Source organism: Catharus ustulatus, chromosome 2 (assembly GCF_009819885.2).
Source record: "Catharus ustulatus isolate bCatUst1 chromosome 2, bCatUst1.pri.v2, whole genome shotgun sequence".
Classification (NCBI taxonomy): Eukaryota; Metazoa; Chordata; class Aves; order Passeriformes; family Turdidae; genus Catharus; species Catharus ustulatus.
In genome coordinates this window covers 92,919,135-92,943,335 of record NC_046222.1, presented here as the reverse complement: position 1 = coordinate 92,943,335, position 24,201 = coordinate 92,919,135, and the positions used below count along the sequence as shown (strand labels likewise).

General features: G+C 40.2%; 1 protein-coding gene across 2 annotated transcripts in view; it reads left to right on the top strand.

The window, feature by feature from the left end:
* Window positions 1–1,664: 1,664 nt before the first annotated feature.
* Window positions 1,665–24,201, top strand: part of INPP4A (inositol polyphosphate-4-phosphatase type I A) — a 118,459-nt gene continuing 95,922 nt past the window's right edge. For both annotated transcript variants that reach the window (XM_033052964.2, XM_033052959.2), the window contains exon 1: window positions 1,665–1,736. The gene's annotated coding sequence lies outside the window, so the exon portion shown is untranslated. The remainder of the gene's footprint in view (window positions 1,737–24,201) is intronic.

Genomic DNA, 24,201 nt, shown 5'->3' with positions numbered 1-24,201 from the left:
AATATCAATAGTAAACATCTTCCGGAGTCCTTGGTGGGAGCTGTCCAAGTCTGCTGTTTACAAAGGTTGTATTTTGGTTGATGATGATTAATAATGTCATCAGCTGCAAATAAACTATGATTTTTTTTTTCTGTCAAGATCTGTATTTAATTTGAAAGGTGCTAGTGACAATGTTGCTTTCCTGCCTGTTCTCACCAAGTATATTTAGTATTTTTATGTGACGATGGCTTTAAGTTTGTGTATGAAGAGGAACTCTTATTTTCTGTCTCTCTGTTAAAAAAATGTGGCAGAGTTTATTAGCTCTGTGCTAAACTATGGGCAAAGGTAAATGTGAAAAATTATGCATGTTTGACTATGCATTGAAAACACCTCTGCTCTATAAGGTCTGTGATTTTGAAGCAGTGAGTCCTTAATGGAATTTCACCAAGGATATACAGAAAGAAAAATGAAAAATTCAAGCTGGCTCTCCTGGCTTCTTTCTCTATTCCAATTCAGATTGTACTGGGGACTTCAGCTGGCAGCTTTCCAGCATGAGGGAACTGCAACAGGCAAATTAAAATTCTTGCACTAGAGTGGTGTTGGGACTGACTCAGCTGGTTCTTGGCAGCAATCCTCTGCAGGTCATGCACAGTTGGCTGGAGGCATCCAATGTGTCTGTCTGTCTCACTGATTCCCCACTTCAGCATCTTTCCTCTCTGCAGGAGCCCTTCGTCTCGCTCCTGGGAGTTCCCACCAGGTAACTTGGTATAGTAACCTGTGTTCTCCATGGCTTTTTTGTACCATGTAAAAATAATAGAATGGACCAGAGCTGAACTGTGACTACTTCCTGCATTCTTTCAAATGACTCTTAACATTGCTTGAGCATGATAAATCCCTCATTTACAGAACTGGGGCACGGAAATTGGTTAAGAAATTGAGCCCAGCCTCCTGTTACACAGCAATTTCAACATATGCATGTGAGTGAGACAGCTATTGAGCAACTTCAAGTGTGGAGAGGATGGATGGATGGATGGATGGATGGATGGATGGATGGATGGATGGATGGATGGATGGATGGATGGATGGATGGATGGATGGAGAAAACATGCTAAAGTGTATCAGTGTGAGCAGCAGGACCGGGGAGGTAATTCTCCCCTTGTACTCCACGCAGGTGAGGCTGCACTTTGAGTGCTGTGTCCAGTTTTGGGTCCCTCAGTTCAAGAAAAACAATGAGATGCTGGAGCATATCCAGAGAAGGGCAATGGAGCTGGAGGAGGATCTGAGGGAACTGGGGATCTTTAGCCTGGAGAAGAGGGTACTCGGGGGACCTTAGTGCTCTCTACAAGCACCTGGAAAGGACGCTGTAGCTGGGTGGGGGGTCTGCCTCTACTCCCAGGCAACCAGTGACAGGACAAAAGGACTTAGTGATGAGCTGAGCTAGGAGAAATTTAATTTGGACATTAGGAAGCATTTCTTCTTCCCCCAATGCCGCAGATGCAGATACAAGAGAATGCTAGTTTGTGTATTTTTGGATCCTCCGGAGCCGGGGCGGCCGGCGGGGGCAGCCTGAAGCGCTCCCGTCGCAGCCGGGCGGGCGGGCGGGCGATGCCGGCGCGGCCGAGGCCGCAGGGGGCCGGGCCAGGGCCGGGGCGGGGCCGCCGCTGCCGGCGCCGTCAGAGCGGGCGGGCGCCGGAGCCGCTGGGGGCGCGGGGCCGGTGCTGCCGCGGGGCGGTGCCCGGAGAGCCGCGGCTGCGGAGGTGAGCGATGGGCGCCGGGCGGCGGTGGAGCGGGGGGCAGCGGGAGAAGGTGCGGGGACGGGCGCCGAGCGCGGCGGGGTCGTGCGGCTGCGGCGGGAGGCGGCTCCGCGCACGGCCGAGCCCCCATCTTGGGGAGGCCCTGCCCGCCCGGCTCGCTCGCCGGAGCTGTCACCGGCAGCGCTGCCGGCTCTGCCCGTGAGCGCTCGGCCTCGCTGGGGCTCGTCCCGAGCCGTGCCGGGCTGCGGCGGGGCGTGTGAACAGCGAGTGTGCAGGGTACAGCGAGTAAACAGCCGCCTCCGGGGGCAGCGCGGGAGCGAGGCACCGAGCGCAGGGATGGTGTTTAACCTCCCCGAATTTATTACAGGCCGGGGTTCACGATTCCTTTCCCATGTTGAGAAACCTTAAAAGGAAGCAAGATTATGTGTTTAGTTTGGTGCATTTTTCAGATTTTTGCCCGTTTATTGAGCTGGAATATGATTGTGAAATATGGTAGAAATGCCTTTGCAGTACTGATGCACCATCATCCGTCTTATGTGGGTTTGGCAGAGCAGCGTTAAGAATGAGTTTGAAGCTTTATTCCAATGGCATACATTCCCCCCATGCCATGAGAGAAGTCAGTATATGCTGATCAGCACCCAGCTTTGAATACAGAGACACTAGAGGGGCTTTTGCCTGGGTGGTCCAGCACGGTGTTGACAGAAGCTCTCTATCTGCAGGCCGATATCATCCTTCTGCAGAAGCCTCTGGTGTTGAGCTTGTCTAGGCTGGCAGTAGAGACCAACTGGGAGAGTCTTGCTGGGTTACTTCTTAAACAACAGAGGCAGAGACTCATTTTATCTCAGTCCTCAAACTCTAAAAGACCCTGTTGTGCATAAAACAAGATTAGTTTGCAGTTTCCCACTGCAGAACAACTGTTTGCTGATGCTTAATTAAATTAAAAGCTTATTAAGTTTTTCTTCCTACTTCTGAAGATCTTAGTTCAGTGGACTGCCTTGCTTCTAGGAACTCGGAGAATGCAGTATCTTGCCAACTTTTTCACAAGTCTCTCTGACACTATGCAAATGTTAGGTGGGAGCAAATGGCGGTGGGGGGGATATGTATTTTTGGCAGGAACTTGACATTCAGTGTTCTTAAATTTAGAAGTTCTGGCACTTTCAAACTTAGAGGTGGATGCGACCTCTTTTACTCACTGTTCCCTGCTGCAGTACTAAGTTGATAGCAAATCATTATTTCAGGGCTGTTTTCAAGTATCTGTATCTAAGCTGTATGTATTTTGCTAGATACATGACAGCTTTGCCTCTGATTTAATTTCTTTTTAATGAGCTAATTTTAACTTAATCTGTAGTGGGTGGTAGCTTGCAGGGAGCCATGGAGAAACAAAGAACCCTGCCAAAGTGTGGCAAAAGAGCTGTGTGATCTTCAGAGGGTGTTGCGCTCCCTTACTGAAGACAGTGTTGACACCTCTGCAGAAACTTGCTTACTTTACATCTGTTTCACTTGCTGTCAGCTGAGACTGAAGGCTGCACCCCTTCTCAGGTAGCAGAATTTTCAGTCTTAAGATCTCAGATATATTGAGGGTTATATGTCATTAAACATCTCTTAGACCTGTTCAAGCCTGATTGTATGGATGCTGTATTAAATGGAAGTTCTCCCTGTGGAGTGAAATGACTGCTTTGTTTCCTATATGTTCTGGTTCCTCAGTCTCTGTATTATTTTATTAGAATTAGGAAGGAAAATGAGAAGGCCAAGGATCCCCTTTCGATTCTTGTTTCCTTGTTATGATTTAATTCAGGCTTATGGGCTGTGCTCTGCAGCAGCGAATTTTAATTGCCCAATTGCTAGTGCGTAAGATGCGCCATTAGAATATAACAATACCCCTTGGACCCCCTTTGTAGATGTCTCTGTTGGAAAAACTTCCCCATTTCTTGACTGGATATGAAGTGCAATTGCCTTGCTTGGAGATGAAGTTTGGAACCTCCTTGTTTTCTTTGAAGAGAGATGAGAGATCAAATAACACAGGCAGCACAGCTCAGAGCCCTGTCTTACAGGTTCTTTGCTTCTGCTTGCTACTTCCCTTCCTGTTTCTTGTCTGACAAAATGAATTTCCTCTCCATTGTTAGATTATCTACCTAAATCTCAAACAGACATCCTTTGCAGAAACTTTGTTGGAAAATGTTGTTGATTTTGGAAGAAGAAAGCGTTAGGTGTATCTGCTTGGTGCACATCTGTCAGACAGATAGGCATAGCTTCAAATGTGTTTAAATCTCACCTACTGCTGCTTTATCTAATACAATAAGCTCTTTCCTACAGATGAAGTTGATTCTTCTGGCTCTCAAATAGAAGGAGGCATTTCTCTTTTCTGCTTCACAGGTACCTCCTGCTACCACTGCCCTGCTTCCTTTGCTTCCTGAGTTCTGTTCTCTGTAGTGCTTTGCTTACTGTGGGAAGCGTTGCCACAGGCTGGCGGCATGTGAGGCAAAAATCAAGCAACAATCAAGACAAAACAGGTTGAGAATGAAGAGGAAATCAAATGAAGTGCAGAAAACATCAGGAACATTGTAAATTCAGGATGTGACTGAGAGGAGGGCGTGTGTCTTGACTGCACAGGGGAGTGGTAGGGTCATAGTCTTTGTGGTTTGTGTCCCCCAGGGTAAGGGAGGTGTACAGGCAAACACTCCAGGCTTTCCTGGCAGTTACTACTCCATTTTCCCTATACCATAAAGTGGATTTAATGACATTGCATGAACCAACACAGGCGGACATTGTGCTTCTGTCAGCCCATTGATCCCGCTACTTCTGTCTCTTGCAGAGGAAAGGCAGGTGCCAGTACTACAGAAATATGTTATCACTTCCTGAAAACAGCATTTGAAGCTTTCAGTAAAATATATTCACTCAGCAGGAAGGCTGTTTCTGGGCTTCCATTGAGTGTGAAATTCTTGAATTTATGATAATTTTACCAAATATGCAATAAACCGTGAGCTGGGAAATTGAAACCAAGGTACATCCTAACTTAGCTAAAACCATCTTGATGATATATAAGAGAGTAACGAAGTTATTCCCTGAATTTCCAGGCAAGTTGAGATCTTGACTTTAGGTGAAGAAGACTTTCTGTCCAGCTTGTAGTATGTGACCAAAGATTTCTCTGCAACAGAGGTTTGTAAATGTGTGTCAGTATTCATTAAAAGTACTCACTATGTCCAGCAGTGAGATACTGCTAAGACATTGTATGAAACCAGCAGGGTATTTTCAAAGACATTGACATTCTTGAGCTATCACTTTAAACCTGGCCCACTTGTGCCCTTTGATGTTCTTGTATATCTCATTAATTCCTTCATCTCGTTTGTGCATCTGGTGCTGTGGTGTGCTGACAGAGAAGCCTGTTGTGTGTGAGTTGCTTCTCTCTAAAAAAAGCTGTGTTCTACCAGTTTGTTGCAGACAGAGCAGATCTTGTGAAGGAGGTAACCAAGTGAGGTGAAAGGGAATAGCACAGGAGAAAAGGAGTGTGGATACAGAGGAAGGATGCGAAGGGAAATGAGTGTAGAGGATAAGACGGTATAGGAAGGAGGACAGATAGTGATGGAAAAATTCATTCAGTATGCTTCTCATCAAGGTTTTGTAGCATTTGCCAGTGGAGCGCTTTGGAGCTGTAATTTCTGAAAAAATCTCGAGGTATTCCAAACCTGTAGCTCTAACTGGGGTGTGCTTGGAGGATGGGATGCAAAAGCAGGGTCTGGGCTCTATAGCTGGACTTCCCTGTCAGATACATCCTGAATCTGAGCATATGGGAAGCAAATGGGGCTGTCCCACTCTGAGTGAGACAGAGACAGAGGCCTGGTACAAGGTTCCATTGCTAGGTAAGATGGTTTAGAACTGTTGGAGTCATCAGCACTCACAAGCATGGGTATTTTAGTGTTCCATAACAAAATAATATGTGTTACCATGCATCTAAACTTTCAGAAGACTAATTATTCTTCCCACTGTATGACTATTTATAGGAAACATATATGTACAGATGTTGCAAATCTTCAGAAACAGCACACTGCCATTCCTTGGGGCAGTTCATAGTTAACGTACCCTTACTGCAATGTTGCAAACTGTGCAGAATCCTGAAACTATAACCAGTTCTTGTGAATGCTTCTGCACATGCTCAGTTCCCTCCTTTTATACAAGGCTAAGAAACCCAGATTAACTCCGTGCTTGAAAAACTGTTTTACCTGGCTCTACCCTGTTGTAGCACTGAGTTTTCTCTAACTTCCTTCTAGCAAAATGAAATGTGATTAGAAAGAATTTGATACCTGGTGTTTCTCCTTGCCATGAGTAGAGCAAGTCTGTAAGGTGGAAATTACAGCTGGGAGTGGAAACACAGAGATTTGCTGAGAATTTGTTCTTCCACTCATTCTCTGTTGTTAAATATATATTGTGTTGAAATGCAGTGCTGGGTTTACTGCTAAGGTTAGACATTGGACCTTTATATAATTACAGTTTGTGTTTGCTTCAAGTCTTAACCCTTGACAGTCTGAAGCTTGGATTCAGACTTAAGAATTTTTAAACAATTGTCCAGTCTTTAAGAGTTATCATAAGACTTCAGAATGAAATGGCTTTGTGTCAGGTGTTTTAAAAATACTTCACCTGCTTGGAGTCTCTTCCGTTCTTTTTCCAGCTCTTTCTCTACATTTTCTCTGTGATGACCAGAGAAAGAGAATAATTAAGAGAATGTGTTAAGAGAATAATTTTTCATAGTTTACTAAGCCTCTAATTTTTTACAGTGCTCTTTCAAAAATCAGCTTGGGGGGAGACACAGTTTGTGTTTCACTGAATACAGTAGGTATTGATCTCTAAAAATCTCTAAAGATGTTAATTTTTTTAGTTTTTCCCCTTACCCCCCTACATTTTTTCTTGCCACTATCAATTCTTTCAATCATGTAGCTACTTTTTACATTCATTTGGCTGGAAACTACTGCCTCCCACAGCAGGGCAGGTGGAACGAAATATGTCCCTATGCTTCAGCAACTTTAGTGCAAAGATCAGCAGCTTAATTTAAACTGTTGGCTTGACATTTCTGAAGAGTGTTCACTTGGTCTGGTCCACTGACTTTGCTTGGGAGGCTGTAAACTTGAACAGCAGTGTGGTAATAACTTCAGTCACCAGAGCTAATTGCTGAGCTCTTGGTGCCATTTTTCTGTTACATTTTTTACCACGAAGTGCTAAGTGCTAGTGCACTGTTAATTCTGTTTACAGTTCTGTAAATATTAAAACTTACTGAACATTGCATCATTTCTTTTAAAAATGATTCTCAGATGTTGTCTTGTGGAAGATGCTACCCATAAAATGTAGAATCTGGGGTAAGTCTTCCAGATGAGGTCCAGAAGTCTGTAGAGCATTTCTCAGCACTTCTGTTTTTGAGAATGGATGTTATCTGCGCAAGAGGATTATCTCAAGGCTATCTAATCCCGTTCAGGTTTTATGGGTCACTTTTTAAAGTTCAAAATTGTATAGTATCACACAGACAGTTACAGCAACAATTAATATGATACCAGTAGTTGGTAATATCAGCAGAAAAGCCTTATATATATATATGTTAAAAAGTTGGTGTCACAGTTAGAAACTGGAAACTTTTGGCCTGTGGCACTTAACTCCCTGTGGACTCACGAACCTGCTTTGTTGTCCAGTTGCATATTTCTATGAACATGGTCCTCAAGGTTTTCCAGTGATCATAATTTCTACTCCTAAAGTGTGGGGGGATCATCCATCATTATTTCTGAGACTGGGAGAAGTGTTTGGATCTGGTTCCCTGCCGGATGGAAGGCAATGCTGCTCCATATAAATGTGGCAGTTCAGAGGCATGAATACAGCATTTTAAACTGCAAATGACCCACACTGCTGTCAAAATAGCTGTCCTAAAAGAGCAATCTATGTAACCATGGTTTGACATTGTGGATTCCAATTATGCTAAATCTTTAGTTAGATGATCCACTTTTCTCTTGTTGTATTTAGTGCATAGGAGGGGTCTAATCTGGGGATGAACTGTTCAGTAAAGACCATCAGTGAGTGTAACAGCTTTATTTGTTGCAGAAATTGGAAGTTGTACAGCCACCAAAGCAGGGGATTAAAGGAAGAGGAGGCCAAAATTGGTTTTTTTTCATTAAGAGACACATCCTTCCAGAGGTGTGTGAACACAACTCCACTACTCCTCAGAGTTTCTTTGTGGTGCAAGGCAAGTCTTTAAAAATTTTACTTTTGCCATTGGTCAGTACAATATTTCTTAGATATGTACCTGATAAAAGATTTGGTTTCAGTTTCATAGAATATCTAAGCCTTCCCATCTATTACTGCATATATTACGTAAAAAACTGTATACTTCCAACATTGAATCATGGATATCTTGAGTTGGATACCCAAGCTAGCTGGTGCTTTATTCTTTCTGCAGAAGTTGGCTGATTCTCCCTTGAAATCTGTGTCCAGTATCTCTCCCATTCCCAGACATGGTTCCCAGCCTCCTTGCACTAGTTTAGACTTTTCCACTTGGTTTTCCTCCTTATGCTACTTGTCTCATCTCTTTGGTGTGCCTGTTTTTGGCCATTTCCCAGCTCTTTACTGCAATGATTCCTCTCAACCAAGTTGTTTCTGACCTTATTTCTGCCTCCAAACATCAGTCCCCATCTTCTGACAACTTGCCAGCATTGCTCTTCAGTAGTTCTCCTGATCCTTTGATTTCGCCATTTTTACCTGTATTTCTTTCTTATCTCTGAAGGCTTGCTGTAGAAATACAGGTTCTGTTCACAAGTTCAATATTTAGCCAAACTGCTGAATGATTATTATAAGGAACTGTCTTCTGAACCCCTTGGGGTGCCTATGAGGCAGTACATGTGCAGCTATGTTACCTGTGGATATTAAGAGTACTCATTCTTTTAGCATCTTTGGAGATTTTAGTTGTGAGTTAAAGTCTACTGGATCTGTGTTTACTGTGACTTTTTAAAGGATTAGAATAGAAAGATTGACAATTGATTGTTTTTGTGGGTTGGTTTTTTGGGGTTTTTTCATATTATGCAAAACATTTTTTCTTTAGTCCTTACTCTTGATAGCAGCTGAACTGTTTGAGCTGAAACTGATGATTGGTCTTTAAAAACCAGTCTGAGACAAACACTCAGCATGAAAAACTTCTGGGCACACACTTTGGAAAAATGTAAGCAAGTAAAAAGAATAGTTTTTTAAGAAGTGGTATTGAGCAGGCGTAGTTACAGGCACAAATGCTACTGGTCCCACCTTCTGATTGCTGCTCTTGTGCTGAACAATTAGAAAGTGCTTTATAAACTGTTTGTTCACTTCATGGGAGCCCTTGTATCTGTTGTTCAGTAGCATGGCAGTGTAATGTTTGACATGCAGTGGCATAGAAGAGGTTTTTAAAATAGTGTGGAACTAGTGATGGCATTTAAATCACTTGGCCGTTAGAAAAATAGAGGAAATCTTGTGCTAACAAGGAACTGCTTTCACAGTAAACAGAGATTTTCCTTCTCTTCCCCACTTCTAAGAATAGTGGAAATGTTGAAGTGCATCTTTGCTTTGATGTCTAGCAAAACCCTTTATCTTCCCAAGCAACGTACCTTTTCTCAAACAGCCGTGAGGAAACATTTGTTGAGCAGTAACCCAAAATGTATGGTTGCTGCCATCTAAGTTGTCAGCATTACTTAGGGTTTTTTAATTCAAATAATAGACAGACTTCATCTTACGAAGTTTTTAAGACTTGAGAAAACTACATATGCTCTGATTGAATCTTTTCTACAATATGTTTCTTTTGGCAAGAACAGATAACCCAAGAATACATGTTCCTGTTAGTTTGACCCAGTCTATATTTTAGTGAAATTACCCTTTCCAAGAAGTATCAGTAAGAACTATATTTCTGCTGGAAATACTAGTGGCTGTGGTAGCAGTGCTAGAGACACAGATCCAGCAAGAGCTAAGGATTTACAGCTTCACTTATTCTAGAGATGGATATGGAAAAAAAGTCTTGTTAATTCTATATCAGGTTCTCACTTTGTGATTACTGTGTCATGCTGTCTTGAATATGAGTATATGAATGGCATAATATATGAATATTAATATATGAATGGCAGGTTACAGTTCTGTGTTCCCAAGAAGCTTTCAAGCTGGAAGCAAGCAATCTTTTATGACCAGATTATATATTCCATTAAAAGAAAACACAGGAAAATACAGTCAGTCAAGAGGGGTTTCAGGAATAGCAGAATTTCAGGTGACACACAGCATGCTATTTGGCTGTTTTTAGTGGAGAGCTCCCGTTGGCATGCCTTTTGTAATAACACTTTGTAATAACAAAGCTTTAGGCTTTGTGGTTTTCTCAACCATAACCCTAAGGGTAACCCTAATCCCAAGTGGAGCAGTAAATGCAGCCTTTTTCTGAGGCTAAGGTTCTCAGCACATGAAAATGGTGTGGAGGGAGCAATGTTGTGGCAGTGCCGTGCTCCCCTTGGCCTGATACTTTCTATGTGAGAGCTGCTGCTGAGATTTATAAATTAGAGCTTGTGAACAGTTGGTATAATACTAACTGTGAGATCTGAGGATCAGAGGAACCGAGAAGTGCTAAGAATCCATCTATTTGTTGCCTTTCTGTTGTTGTAGTTTGTTTATTTTTTAGCATCCCAGTTAGAGAGCCCTTCCTTCAGGGAGGGTAATGTGTGGAAGGAGGAGAGCTTCAGTTTACCTAAAATGTTGCAAGAGCTTGGGAATAAAAAAAAAAGAAAATACAAGTGTTGCTTCTATAAGCAGAAGGAAAAAGTGTTACTTCTATAAGTAGAAGGAAAAGGGGATTTTTTTCAATGGCCCCTTTTTCCTCATTGCTGCAGTTATGATTCCACATTGGAATTAGACTAGAATTTGGATTAGTTTAAACAGGGAAGCTGTGAAGGTGGCAAGAGATATATAACTGAACAGAAAGAGTACTTGCAGAGCACAAGTTGAGGCACGGTCTGCCTGTGAAAGTTTGACATTAGTTTATGGAGAATATAGGGAAAATATGATTTATCTGTCATTTTGATGATATTGCTGGGAAGCAGACAATGGAAAACACACAACAGAATTGTGATTGAAGATCAGGAGAACATAAAGAACTGCAAGAAGGAAGACTTGAAAAAGCCAAAAAATAACCAAAACAACCCTCTTCAAAAGATTAAAAAACAAAAAGAGAGGAAGGGGAACTATGAGCTCCGAGGGAATTTTGGTACTAGTGAATTAACAGAATTAGCAGTCAGAAAATGAAAGTACACAAAAGTTTAGAAGTTGGGAGATTTGCATTTCTCAGAAAGAAAATGAAAGGAGAAGCAGCCCTCTGCACAATAAATTTTAAAAACACTGAAATAATTCAAGTTAATTAGAAGGTCCAGTACAGAGGCTGTGTAGAATTTTTAAGCGATAAGACTTTGTGCTACTTTCAAAAACGGCATGCTAAAGCATAAGAGGAAGAAAGAAAACTTAGAAGTGAAGCATGAGGTTCCCATGCTGACTACTACAGATACCTAAATCAAAGAAAACCATTAATTGTAGCTGATGCATATAAAAATAAAATTTCAGTTTACATGATTATCCAAAAATATTCTCAGTTACTTTGATTTTAGTGACGATTACTAATATGAAAACTTCTTTAATGCCTACCCTGTGGGTAGAAAGAAGTATGCAAATGTAATTAATTTCCAGAGAGGAAGAAAGATGACTTCAAAATAAAACTATGGTTGATAGTTGACTATATCTTCAACAAGATGTTGACACCAAGGAAATGGTTTGTTATATTGTCAGTAAGTCTGGATTCTGGATATCATCTTTCCTGCTTCTGTCAGCTGCAAGATACATACCACTTTTTACTCTTGGTCTAAATGAACAGCTTTTTACTTCTGACAGGGTGCTTGGTTAGGCTGTTTGTCAAGGTGAAACACTTGTGGCTGGAAGTTTGTGTTGAAGCTGGAAGTTTGATGCATTACTAAAATGTTGGCTTGTAATCCTTCCTGTCAGGTAGTTCTAAGTACTACATGGGGTATAAAGGGGGTTTTTGTTTCCTACTGGACCTAAGTTAAGTAACATCCCACAGGAAGTAAACAATTCTGTCCTCCTGGAGGCTAGGCAGCATGAGAGGTGATTCTAGCTCTGTCTCCAAGGAGCTGCTTCCTGACCTTCCCAAAGGCTAAGCTTTCCAAAGCTGCCAAATAAAAGTCAGCTCCCTCCCTTTCCCATCCTATCACCTGCCTCCCTGTTTGCCTTTGAACAGCTGTTGTACCCTTTGGTGAATGGGTGTGTGTGTGTGTGTAGGAAGGGTTTGGTTAAAATGCGTAGTGCAGGTGACTAACTTAGAAAAAACCTTTTTTTTTTTTTTTTTTTTTTAGTTTGCTTTGTTTAGTGGAGATACTTTGTAATAATCTTGCATTTATCTGAGATGGTTGTTTGCTGCTGAGGGTGGAATGACAAATGGTGCAGGATATATTTGTGCTCTCCTGTTGTTCTGTGTGTGGCTGAAAATAATCTGGGTGTAGATGTGGTTTTCTCCTAAATGATGTGCTGCGCGCAGCTGAGAGCAGGTGCCGTGAGTGAGGTAGTGGGGGGTAGGTTGAAAGGAAGGTGGAAAAGGAAGTTGAAGCTACATGTTTCCTTGTTATCATTGCATAGTATTGTTGGGTTGTTTTAAATGTTTTCAGGAATTCATCTGAATATTCTTTAATAAGATTTAGTGAAGTTTTCTGGGACAAAAAGCAACTGTACCTCTATGTGCATATAGAATGCACTTATATTTACCAAAATACCAGCACAGTTCTCTTTTTCTGGCAGCCCAGCTAAAGCCATTTTCCACACTACCTTTCAGGCACATCCTGCTCTTTTCTGTGCGATTCTTACACAAAGAAACTCTACCATATGCTGCTCAGACCTGTTATTCTGTGTCTGTGTGGTTCAAATGCTAAAAAAAGTCCCTTCCCAGAGACCTCCTGTCACATTAACGTTTGAAAGTCATACTTTGGTACTGTTGAGTGTACATGACATTGCATTTTTCAGATATTGAATTCCTCTGCAACACCCAGCATTGGGTGCTAGCAGAGGTGGAAATAAAGGCAGAGTTTAGGCTCAAGGGGGATGTTTCTGGCAGTAAAGATCAGTGTGGAAATCCTTGAAATGAAAGAGTAAACTTGTCAGATGAGTAGTAGGGAAGCAGTCTCCTCTCTGAACAGGAGGGGCGTTAAGCTGGAGTGGGAGCTCTGTGATGTCTCCATGAAGATGATTTTTGCTGGAAGACATGGTGGTGAGTGATGAGAGGGACATGCAACACACTGGAAGGCTTTGGAAATACGATAACTGTCATTTGTTTGCTCTGTGAGGCCGACTGGTCTGTTTTTCCTCTGGAAAGGATTTGCTATGTGAAAATCCTACATAGGCCCATGTAGCAGCAGCAGTCTACCTGTTGGAGCTGGACTTTTTCTCTTATATCTGCTTGAATCTGAAATCTCTTGCTGTTTTACCTCCAGGCTTTAACTGAATTTCCATATTCAGAGCACTAGATGTTGACTTTCAGCTGGAAGTGGAGACAAGTTCTCTCAGAAAGAGTCACAGAAAATATGCTGCTGTCTGCACCTTCACTTTGCTGATAGCACAGCTTTTAATATCATGCTCTTAATTAACTTGATACCCTTCTTCCATTTCTTGGTGCCAGAAGAATGCTTGAAGCAAAGTGGATTTGCTCCTGTCACTGAAGAACTGATTTCAGAGTTAAAAGGAAAGAGGACATGTGGGGGAGAAATATTGTTGCAATTTGATAATGTACTTAAATAATTATTGTAAGAAGGTGTTTTGTATCAAAATCAGTTGTCTTCTTTATTTTTATATAAGACATAGTTTTTAATTTGTTGTTGATATAAAATGCAGCACTTGAGATGGCATTGCACAGTGTCTATTTTTAATGCTGGAGTTTTATCCTCTCAGGAACAGGGTATTTGCTTAATCATACCCTCTTGGATCTTATCTCCTTCTTTTCCCACCCATCTTTTTCACTCATAGTTCAAATGGCTGGCTGAATATCTGTTCTTTGGATGCCTCAGCATGAAATTTTGCAGATGACCACCTGTCTTAATACACGTGAAGCTGTGATCACAGTTTTGTAAACAGTGCCAAAGATGCTGAATTATGTTTGCAGTATTGCCAAATCACTTTAATCAGTCTTGACTGAAAAAAAAGATGGCATAAATCCCAGATTATAAATGTGTTTCTCTGAGTCATTAGCAGTGGTTATCTAGATGTGATTGCAAAAGATAGTTTGTACCAACACAGATGGGCCAGGACAGTGCAATAAGGGAACTGCTGTGGTGTAGCTTAGGTAGACCCTTTTTTATGTTTTTGGACATGTAGGAGAAGAAACTTCTCATGTATTTTGCTCAACATATTACTTTGTAGCTGGGATCTGGACTACAATATTCTACAGTATCTATTAATCAGGCATGACAGTAATGTCTGTTGCATACAGTAATTGTTTCTGCATAAAGTAAACATGCATCCTGTACTCTGACTTTGGGAAAGTTCTATATTTCTGTGTGGTTTTACTTTGGTGTGCTTTAAAACTCTGGGTTTCATTTCAGATGAAATGATCTTTCTTTTCCCTAGAAAATTCTAAATGTAGTTAAATGTATTGCACTGTATGATGTGATTCTTTCTTTCTTTCTTTCAACCATCATCCCTTTTTAAGTAAAAAAAACAAATCCCACAAAACTAATTTCATATTTTTGGATTCCCGTGTCTATTTATGGCTACTTGCATCATGGGGGGAAAATGCAACACGACTCACAGGAGGGTGACATAAAAGGCTAAATGTGGCTGTTGACTGCTGAGAGTTCCAGTCCTTTTAGAATATCCCAAGAAGAAGTATAAGCAGAAACTTCACAAATAGTTCTTCAGGTTTTGGGGTGGTTTTGTTACAAGTCACCACCTGGTTCAGAATGTGCAGGCTTTGCTTTCCTTTGTTGTTGCTGGTTTTGTCCAAGGAACAGCTGATAGAAGGGGTGAGTGGCCATGGGTTGACAGAACCTAGAGAGGTGTGGGGTGTAATGCAGTTGCTGATTGTTACAGTGCAATCAATAATGAAACACCATTACTATTATTATTATCATGATGCTCTGGAAAAAAGTATGTGTTCTTTCCTAGGCAGGGTGAGTGTGGGCTTTGAGATGGGGGATTTTCTTAATGCTTGAGAAATTAAAACCACTGCTTTCTTATTGCTCAAGGAAAACAAGGTCTAAAAACAGAAACAACTCGTGATGGTAAATTATTTTGCTGGACAGAATTGTTGCTACCCTTGAAATTGGCTTTTCATTTCAGTGAAATAGAATACAATTGGTAGCTGTCTCTTATATAGTGTGTTATTCAGGAGCTCTCCAAAAACATTGAAAAGGCCAATCAAAATATTGTGGGTTTTTTTTTCTTTTTGACATATTGACCACTTTCCTCTTTCAGTTTGAGCTAATAATGACAGATTTACTTAAGAAAAACTTATTTGAATGTACTTTTTTTTCCCCCTATGGGCACAGAGAGATAAGTGAAGCATCTGTAGATGGTTTTCTGCTCAGAAAAAGGTGTTCGTCTGCATATCTGTAGGTGAGAAATATTTGAAAATATGCAAATTTTCATATGCATATCAGTTCCATATACACAGAAACTCTCAAATTTGGCTGTACAGGGCATGTATTCGGGTAACTATGGTCAACAGAAACTTTTGTAGGTAACAGAAGGTAGGATGAAAATATGTAAATTTTTTTGAGGTTTGGGAGTGTTTTTTCCCTTTAAAAAAAATTCAAGTTCTTTTCTGTTGCAGGAGCATAAATAGATTGCAGTGTGCAAATGGAGTTCATGATGATAAGTACACAGAGAATGAAGACTACACAGACCCATCGTCTCTACTTATGATACCTGCCAGGACTCCAGCTGAGCAAGTCTTTGTTCTTGGCACTTGGTGTCATTAAAAACAGTGAAAGCCAGACACTAAATTGGTCAGAACAGACCTTTTACATTCTGGCTATTTTCCTCTCTTTATGGTCTGACTAGTCTCTTCCTCTGACATCAGTGGGTGTTGGATCAAACCTTGACTTCTGTGGAAGTTGTACAGACTGGAGATAAATCATAGGATCATAGAAAGAAAAAAAACCAATCTGTACATTTTTGTAGTAGGAGAAATAGGACAAGCTGACATGAGGAAAGGTAGTAAGCAATATACAGAAAACAGAAATGCCTCTAGAACTAATAGCTCTAAGAGCATCTAATAGTTTTAGATGAAAAAAGTAATTCCTTTTTAATAAATGGTGTCATGCTCTGGTTCATCAACAAAATGTGAAAGGTTTAGCTATTATAGATTCAGGTGGCCACCTTTTGCTTCTTTGAGGAATAGAAAAGCACAGCTTTAACTGTTGTTTCCTTTCTACTTTGCAAAATTTTGGAACCAAAAAAACATTAATTAATGTAATTAAATGTAGTTTAAGCGAAGAGTTTTCTAGGTAACTGTTGGAAATGAGCTGAAACAGGATGTGCTTGTTTGCATCAGCACTGGTGTTTTTGTCAAGACTTTTGTAAGTGCACTTGTATTTGTCTAGGCTTCAGCCCAGCTGTCTGTATACTGAGAGATGTGAGCCTGCTGTTGGTAGTAGGATGGGAGTGAAGGACTGGCTCAGATTGTTTTTTCTGTGGGTTTTACTGATGCAACTAACACCAGTCTAGCTTGAACTGACTTGCTGGGGACTCTACAGGTAGGCATGTTAGAATGTCTTGAATCAAAGAGGTGAAAAATTATATGAGTTATTAGTTCATTCTGCTGAAGGGTTATGGGGATAACGTCTTGCCAGAGGCAAGATGAGGTCTAAAGCACCAACAGATTTCATTTGGGACTTGGGGATTGCAATTTGAAGGCAACAGATTTAGTCAGAGGGGCCTGAGGTCTCTGCAAAGTTGAATGCTTTCTTAACTTTTAGTTGTGTCACTAGAATAGTTAGTTTTCTGTATCAAGCATGAAACAAAGAAACAGTTGCTAAGAAGGATTTCTCAAGTAGTTTACATTTTAGTGTAGATGTTTTGCTGTCACTTTTGTTTATACCTATCCAAATCCCCCAGAAACATGGATCACAGGTGTGTTAGGTTTTGCTGATCTCTCTTTTGGATGTCCCCAGTCAGAATCCCTGACCTTTTTTTATTCACTTCCAGGTGACTTACTTCAGCTTTACACAAGTGAAGCAATTCAGTTACGTATATTTATTGATCAGTGCTTCCTAGCAGTTTTACTTCTAAAGGGGACAGGTTTGCACAAGACACCTGAGATACTCATGACTGATAATGTGTGTTGGCTTTCTGCTCTTCCTGTGCTCAGAGGCACAAAACTCATGCCTTGGGAAACTGACTTCTTCCTGTTTGTCACCCAATCCCACCTATAGAAAACTGCTTGAAGTTGAGCCTCAGTGTCTTTCCTGTGCTGAGTAAGTTGTACTGGCCTTGGTGAAGTTACTTGCAGAACAGGAAGTTATCTGACTGGAGTCAGTGTTTTAAATAACTTCTGTAAAAGAAATTGCATACAACCATAGGGAAAAACTACTTTGTGAGCATTTTTTAAGAACAAATTGAAAGGAGTTACTAGAGGGATAAGGGGAGATGGTTTTGCTGCATTGCTTGTGGATGTATGGCTGCAGAGACGTAGGGCAGGCATAATTCAGTAGAGAGTACTCTGTAGTGTAGCAATGGACAGAAGATGCCTTTGTCTTTTCAGAGGGAAGTCTCACATTGTTGCTGTTCTTTCAAGAGAAGATTACTGTCCATATGGAGAGAACCAGCTTATATTTTTTGTCTCCTGTGCCAGCATATTTAGACTTGAGCCTGGTCTAAATATTTCTGCAGTATTTCAGTCCAAGCTACTGTAATTGGGTACAGTCACCTTGCTGCCAGTGGTGAAAATCCACTATTCAAGCTAATTGTAAACATGAATGAGGTTTCAAATAATCTTGAGGTGGAAGTCCTTCTGATAGTGTTCTTGCACTTTAACTTTTGTGGTTCAGATCTTCAAAGTCCCCTCTGCTAAAACACAAAAGAGTAGAGATTTGCAGTGATGGTTACTTAATTTTAAGAGTCAGATCTGAGACTTTTGCCTAGTCTTGCAATTGGCCGTTTGAGGAAAACTTTGAATATCCTGGAGTTTATAATTCCTGATACACTATATACATCCATAGGTGCTTTAAAACTCCTGACTCTGCCCCAGCCTTGGGACAACATAATAGCAGAGGGTGTATCTTGTCTACCTCATGCTTCTGGCAGTAGTTTCATCCTATGGTGTTTTTCCACCTTAATTTTCTTTACAAAACATACCTTTCTTTTATTTGGTCTTCAGTTTCTCCATGCAGCATTGAGCCAGATGTGGATGAGTATGTGCAGTAAGGTGAGTAGGCCTGTAGCTCTGTACTGTCCTCTTAAAGTATTTGCTGAATTTATCCTAAAGAGATTCAAGTTTTTTTGTCTATGTAGCTTCATGTTCTAAGTGACATTTTTTGAGAAATATATTAAAGGATTTCTCATAAATACAGAAGTTACTTCTTTGGAACAAATTTTATATTGCTTAAAAGAATGCCAGGAGAAAACTGTTCCTGCTTTAACTTTTAAAAATTACACCTGTCTATAGAGATAGATAATTTCAAGCAGATAATTTGCTCTAAATGATTTTGTGGCAGCACTGTTTTAATACTTTGAAGGGTGACAAAGCAGATAGACTTGAGGAAATAGAGCAAAATGACTACAAAAACTAGCTGACTATTTTAGTTTTTTCACCTGCAAAGAAAGGTAAATGCTTGATTATGGCGCATGTGTGCATAAGTGTTGACATTACCTTTAATTAGCCCCAAGTGTGCAAGTCTCATCCTTTACTACCCATGGCAATTGTATAGTGCAAAAATAGATTATATTGTGTTTGTTCAAACAGGCAACACGATAAAAAATACCTAGGAGATGGAAGATTTTTTGGATGTTTAACTGGGTGATTTCTATCTAAAATAAGACCTGCCAGTCTAATTACTTATCTGAAAAATGATTTTATCTTTTTTTTCCTTTTCTTTCTTATTAGATTTGTTAGCTCTCAGGCTTGAAAGACTGAGGAAAGAGAAAAAGGACTAACATTAGTTTCCTGAATTGTCTCATTTTTGTGCTTGCAGATGATAGTAGGAGCACTCTGGGACTTGATAACAATTAAGGGATTAGCTTGGAGACATGCTGCTCTGCACCAGCTGCTCTTAGTTGCTCTCCCAAATTGAATACTAAGGATGCTATCCCCCATGTCTTGCTGGGATTAATTTTATGCTGTTTTGAAAAACTAGGGTTGGTCTGCTTTGGTACAAAATTGGGGTATACTGAGTGTTATGGGAACTAAAGACAGTTTTTCTTTCTGCTGGTGCTGTTATTTTCCACAGTGCTGCGTTTAAGCCGGGTTTGTCCTGGTCTTCAGCTGTTAATGTCTTTAGTTTTTAAAAGCTAGACTGAGACTGGAGTACCATAGTGCTGACCTCTATGTATCTACCTTTTTCACACCTTCCCTCAGTGTTCTTTGTACTTGGAGAAAACTGATGAGTAGCAGATTTTGGAGGAGCACATCCAGCTCTTCAAGAAGGCCCTGTACTAACTAGCTGCTCAAAGTACAAAAAATAATGTACTATTAAAGAGGACAATAAAAGGTAACTGCTACAGGTGGCTTTGTTATAGATTTCAGGGTGTTGATAACAGAGTGTCACAGAAAGGTTAAATTTGTATTACCATTTTTCCTTTTTCCATGTGGCTTCTGCACTATTAGAGGTTACACCTGCCACAGTACCTTTTCAGGCTTTAAGTCCACACAGCAGAATGTCTTGTGGAGGCTCTGCACAGCAATTCTTCTAGTTACTAATATTTTTCTTTTTTGTTGGCACCACACAATTCTGAAAAATGGCACTAGTGACAATCTGCAAAGCAACACTTGGAGAAAGCTGTGCTGACAAATAAAGGAGTATTTCTGTGACAAGCCAGAAGGTCAGGGTTCAGGGATGGGTGGTCCAAAACAGCATCCAAGCTCAACCTGTCATGTGTTTTGTGTAACTGTGCTCCAGCACGTTCAGAAATCTTGGAGGACTTATGTAACTCCATATTGCAGCTTCAGGAGCCAAACCTCTGAGGATTGTTTAATGCCCAACCAGGAGTTTCTGATTGAAGCACTGCACACTTGCATGGTATTGCTTTCCCTTTATTTGATATTATTGCCTTTATTGCATTAAAGAGGCCAAGTAGACCTTAAATACTTCATGAGAAGGAGCACTTGCTTCTATGTAAGAAGTTGTTGCCTCATGGTAAATGGTTAGTCCCCTTGAGCAAGGAATGGAGTGATTTTTGAAACCTCTGACTAAATAAAGCTTTAATGTTTTAGTGTCTCACTTGGTTTCCTGACAGTCAGACTCATACTTTCAGGGAGTGATATGTTCATCAGAAAATGCAATTGGACCTTTTTCCAGACTGAAACCTATAGAGCTCTTCATGGCTCTTCAGACAGCTGTGTTGGTGGAAGAGGCCTTGCTGCTGTCAAGAAGCATAGTTAACTACAGTAAAGTTTTATGTGCAGTCTTAAAACTCATCTGCCTAATTTAAAATGAGAGACAGACCTGAAAAAGTTTGGGGTCTTTTTCCACTGAGAATTAGCAAACATTGTTCTTGTAGCCAAATAATATTTCTGTGAAGCTTTCCTGATGATCTCTTCCCAAGTCCTTTTTCTCTCCTCTCTCTCCCTTCACTGTCACAGCCTCCTAAGCATCTCTCTTTGTTCTGAGCAGCCTGTCAGTCAGCTCACTCTTGCCTGGGGAAATGCGTGCCTGTCTCTGCGCGAGTTCCTCCTGTCCTGAATCCACCTCTTTGCATCTTTCTCCATCAGAGTTAACTGTGCTGTTTTTCCTGCCCTGCCACACTTTCCCCTAAGATGACTTGCTGTGCACTTTTACCATCACTTCTCCATTTCCTGCTCACTAAACCAGTTTGTGCCATTAGTGAGCCACCACAGTGCTATTGACTTCTCTCCTTTCAAGACCATATGCTAAGAACTGCTCTCAGGTGGGTGTGTTAACTTGAACTTACATCCTGTTGATGACACCATTGATCTTTGCCTTGCTGAGAGTTTTGATTCCCCTGCTCTGACATTTCCTCAGTTTCTTATATTATCTTGTAAAAAATCTCATCAGAGATTCTTTCCATCTATGTTCTATTTTGAGCTCTGCTTCTACTGGACAGCTATTTGGCTTAAGCCACTGCAGCATTTCTGTAAGTCTTCTGGGGAATTTTTTATTTGTTAGTAGGCCTGATTGCGGCATATTAACACCAGCAGATTTTACACCCTCTGTGGTTTTGGAGGGAAGCAATTGCCTGTATTATATAGACCTATATATATATATATCACCTACATAGAGATGATTTCTGACAGAATCTAAGTTAGCAAAAAAGCTCCTGCTTAGCTTAGGTGCTCTGAATCGCACTCTGCCTGTATTCTTGCTGAGAAAGTAGAGAATACAGTGCATTTTCTGTCTCTCCTGGACATTCTTGTTAATGTAGACTATTCATCCTCCACATTGCATAAAAGGGGTAGCATGAATTGTAGTAATTTTCAACCTATTGAAATGATGAGAGGCGTTGCAGAATTTTACGGCGTGACTTTTCGGCTTCTGTACTTAAATATTCTTTTATTCCTGCTTAGGAGGCTGCGTCTGTAGGTGGAATAAATAGATTTGTTTCTTTAATGGAGTATTTTAAGTTCTCACTTTTTCTTTTCCTTTTTTTTTTCTTAATGGAACATTTGTCGATGAAAAACTTAACTCTTTCATCTTTTTAGTACCTAAATTACAGGAGTTTGCACATTGGAATAATAGACCTGGAAAAGCTTCTTTTAAAAGCAAACAAACTAAAAGACCAGAAGTAAAATACCAAAAATATGTTGCTTTCCTGTGTGGAATTCTTTTCTATACAAATAAATTTTTTTTAATTTCCTTTTCACTTTCTTATGTTGGTGCTGATTGCTACCAGTTTCATGCAGAGTTTGTTACTACCTGTAAAAAGGCTCAGGCATGTCTTATTTTTTAAACCTGCAATCATTTGCTTTTTAGTAGGAATGGCTTGGGGGGAAGGAGCAGGTAGAAGAAATATGCCCCATTTTTGTAGAGGAAAAAGAATTGTGTTGACTACCTATTAGAGTCTATAAAAATAAATTCTTAGCTTATTTATATGAAACTGACAAAGTGTCAAGTCTTTTCGAAATAGCGTTTAGGCAGTATTTGCGTGGTTTCAGCCTATTATGTGAATACCTAAAAAAGGCAGGTTATTTAGAAACTCTGACCAAAATAGGTGCTACTTAAATCTTCCCCTATTTTAGACCCACTCTAAAAAAACAGACACCCATACTTTTGAAACTGGTTTAATGTGAGGATAGCTTTTACTTGTCTTTCATTTAAATGCTTGTTTCCTTTTCTGTCTTAACTACAGCTGTAACACTGAATTACTGCCTGTGTATTTTAAGAGTCCTTCCACAGTTATGGGTGTGGATCACGTAGTTTCCATGCTCTGTGTTCTTCCTCTTTGTCAGCTTGCTGTTTCTGTTCACTGTTCATATAATAAGCAAATGTTAATGTACTGTATTCTATTTCAGAAGGCCTTGCAGGAAGGGTTACTAGAATTGTTTTTCCCAAGAGAAATTAACAGAGAATTAGTGCTATTTTGGAATATAGCAATTTATGAAGAATTTTCATACTACCTGTCTTGCAGACTTGTACTGGTGATTTTGTGTTTATAGCCAGGTTTTTTCTATTTTTCTGTTTTATTTCTTTGCCTCTGAAATGATTTAGTGGGTTTTTGAAATCCTCAGCTTGCAAAAGTGGATGTACTTTGGAGTACACCTTTCTAGGAATGTGTCTGTCATTTATTAAACACTTCCTTGAAGTGTTCTGCATTGACTAGAGTCAACCTCACAAGATCTGGATGGGAGATAAACGGATATTTTCCTTCCAAAACCAGGTATTATCCCAGAATTGCTTAGTACCCTAAATAAAACTTGTCCAATATTAAACACACTAATTGGACCTTAAGATTCAGTTCCCAAGACTCTTTGCATAGTGTCAGGCAAGTAATGAATAAAATCATTATCAGCTCATTGAGGTGGGCCCTAGAAATTTGTGCCTCTGAGCCTCAGACTCACTCTGCTTCATTCTTACATTCGAAAAAAACCAAAACAACAAGACACAGCCATTCAGTCCCACACTTTCCCCCCAGAAAAACCTAAAATGAGCTGGGGGAAGGAAAACCAGCCTTCCTCTAGTTTGGGTTAAAAGCGATGAGGTGATCTAGAGAACAGGTAATGAGGATAACATGACCTCATCTCCAGATGCATGCTTTTTGTCTATCCTCAATTGTCTCTGATGCAAAATGTATGCCAACAGACTTGTCCTTTTCTCCAAACTAATCTCTTGGTTCTGTGGCTCAACCAGACTGGAAAGGACAGCTGCGGCTCCCAGGGGTGCAGAGTGGCAGGACCTGCGGGCTGTGACCATCATCAGGCAGGAGCAACCATCAATTCCAAAGAGCTGAAGTACATCATAGAATTAGAAGGAGGTCAAAATGGGAGACAGCAGGTTGATAGAAAATACTTGTTTTATTGTCTTTGTAATATAAAAAGATGATGACAGTAATCTTACCAATTTAGATTGTTGAAGTTTAACTATAAACAAGAGGTTATATGTTAACATAAAATTCAAGGACTCAAAGTCTTTTCCCAAAACACTGAATGATGCAAACATCTGTAATCTCTGGTCTCACCTTAGTCACCATGCCAGAGATCTTTTACTCTACTAGAAAGTGAAAATAGTTTAAACATATAGCAATATATTAAAGCATGCTTAGGGATTATACATAAACAAGTGTAATTCATTGAAAAGAAAAACAGAAACCCATCACAGCACAGATATATCACCTACTCTTCCAACATACACATGGAAAAAGATGTCATAACTGGTAGGTCTCTTTGGGGTCTATATTTTTATATACTGCTAGGGAAAAAAATGGTTTATTTTATAAGGAGATTCTGAATCTATTCTTTTTTAAAATCATTATTACTTGCCTACTTTTACCATCTCTCTCAGTATGCTGGTTTGCAGTTCTTAGAATAAGACATGTAGCCTTTGACATAAAGATTTATTGAAATCCCATTAGGAACACCACAGTGCTACTTTTAATGAGCTTTTTCTGTGACCTCATTTTAGGAAAAATCCCAAATGATCTCAAATCAATTAAGTTCTGAATGTCAAAATTTAGATTAATCATGAGAAAAACACTTCCATTATCAACACTTCTAATAAGCTTTTTCACCTTGGTCTCCCTGCTGGATGTGCAGCTCAACGTGTACAGTATCTTAGTCTTT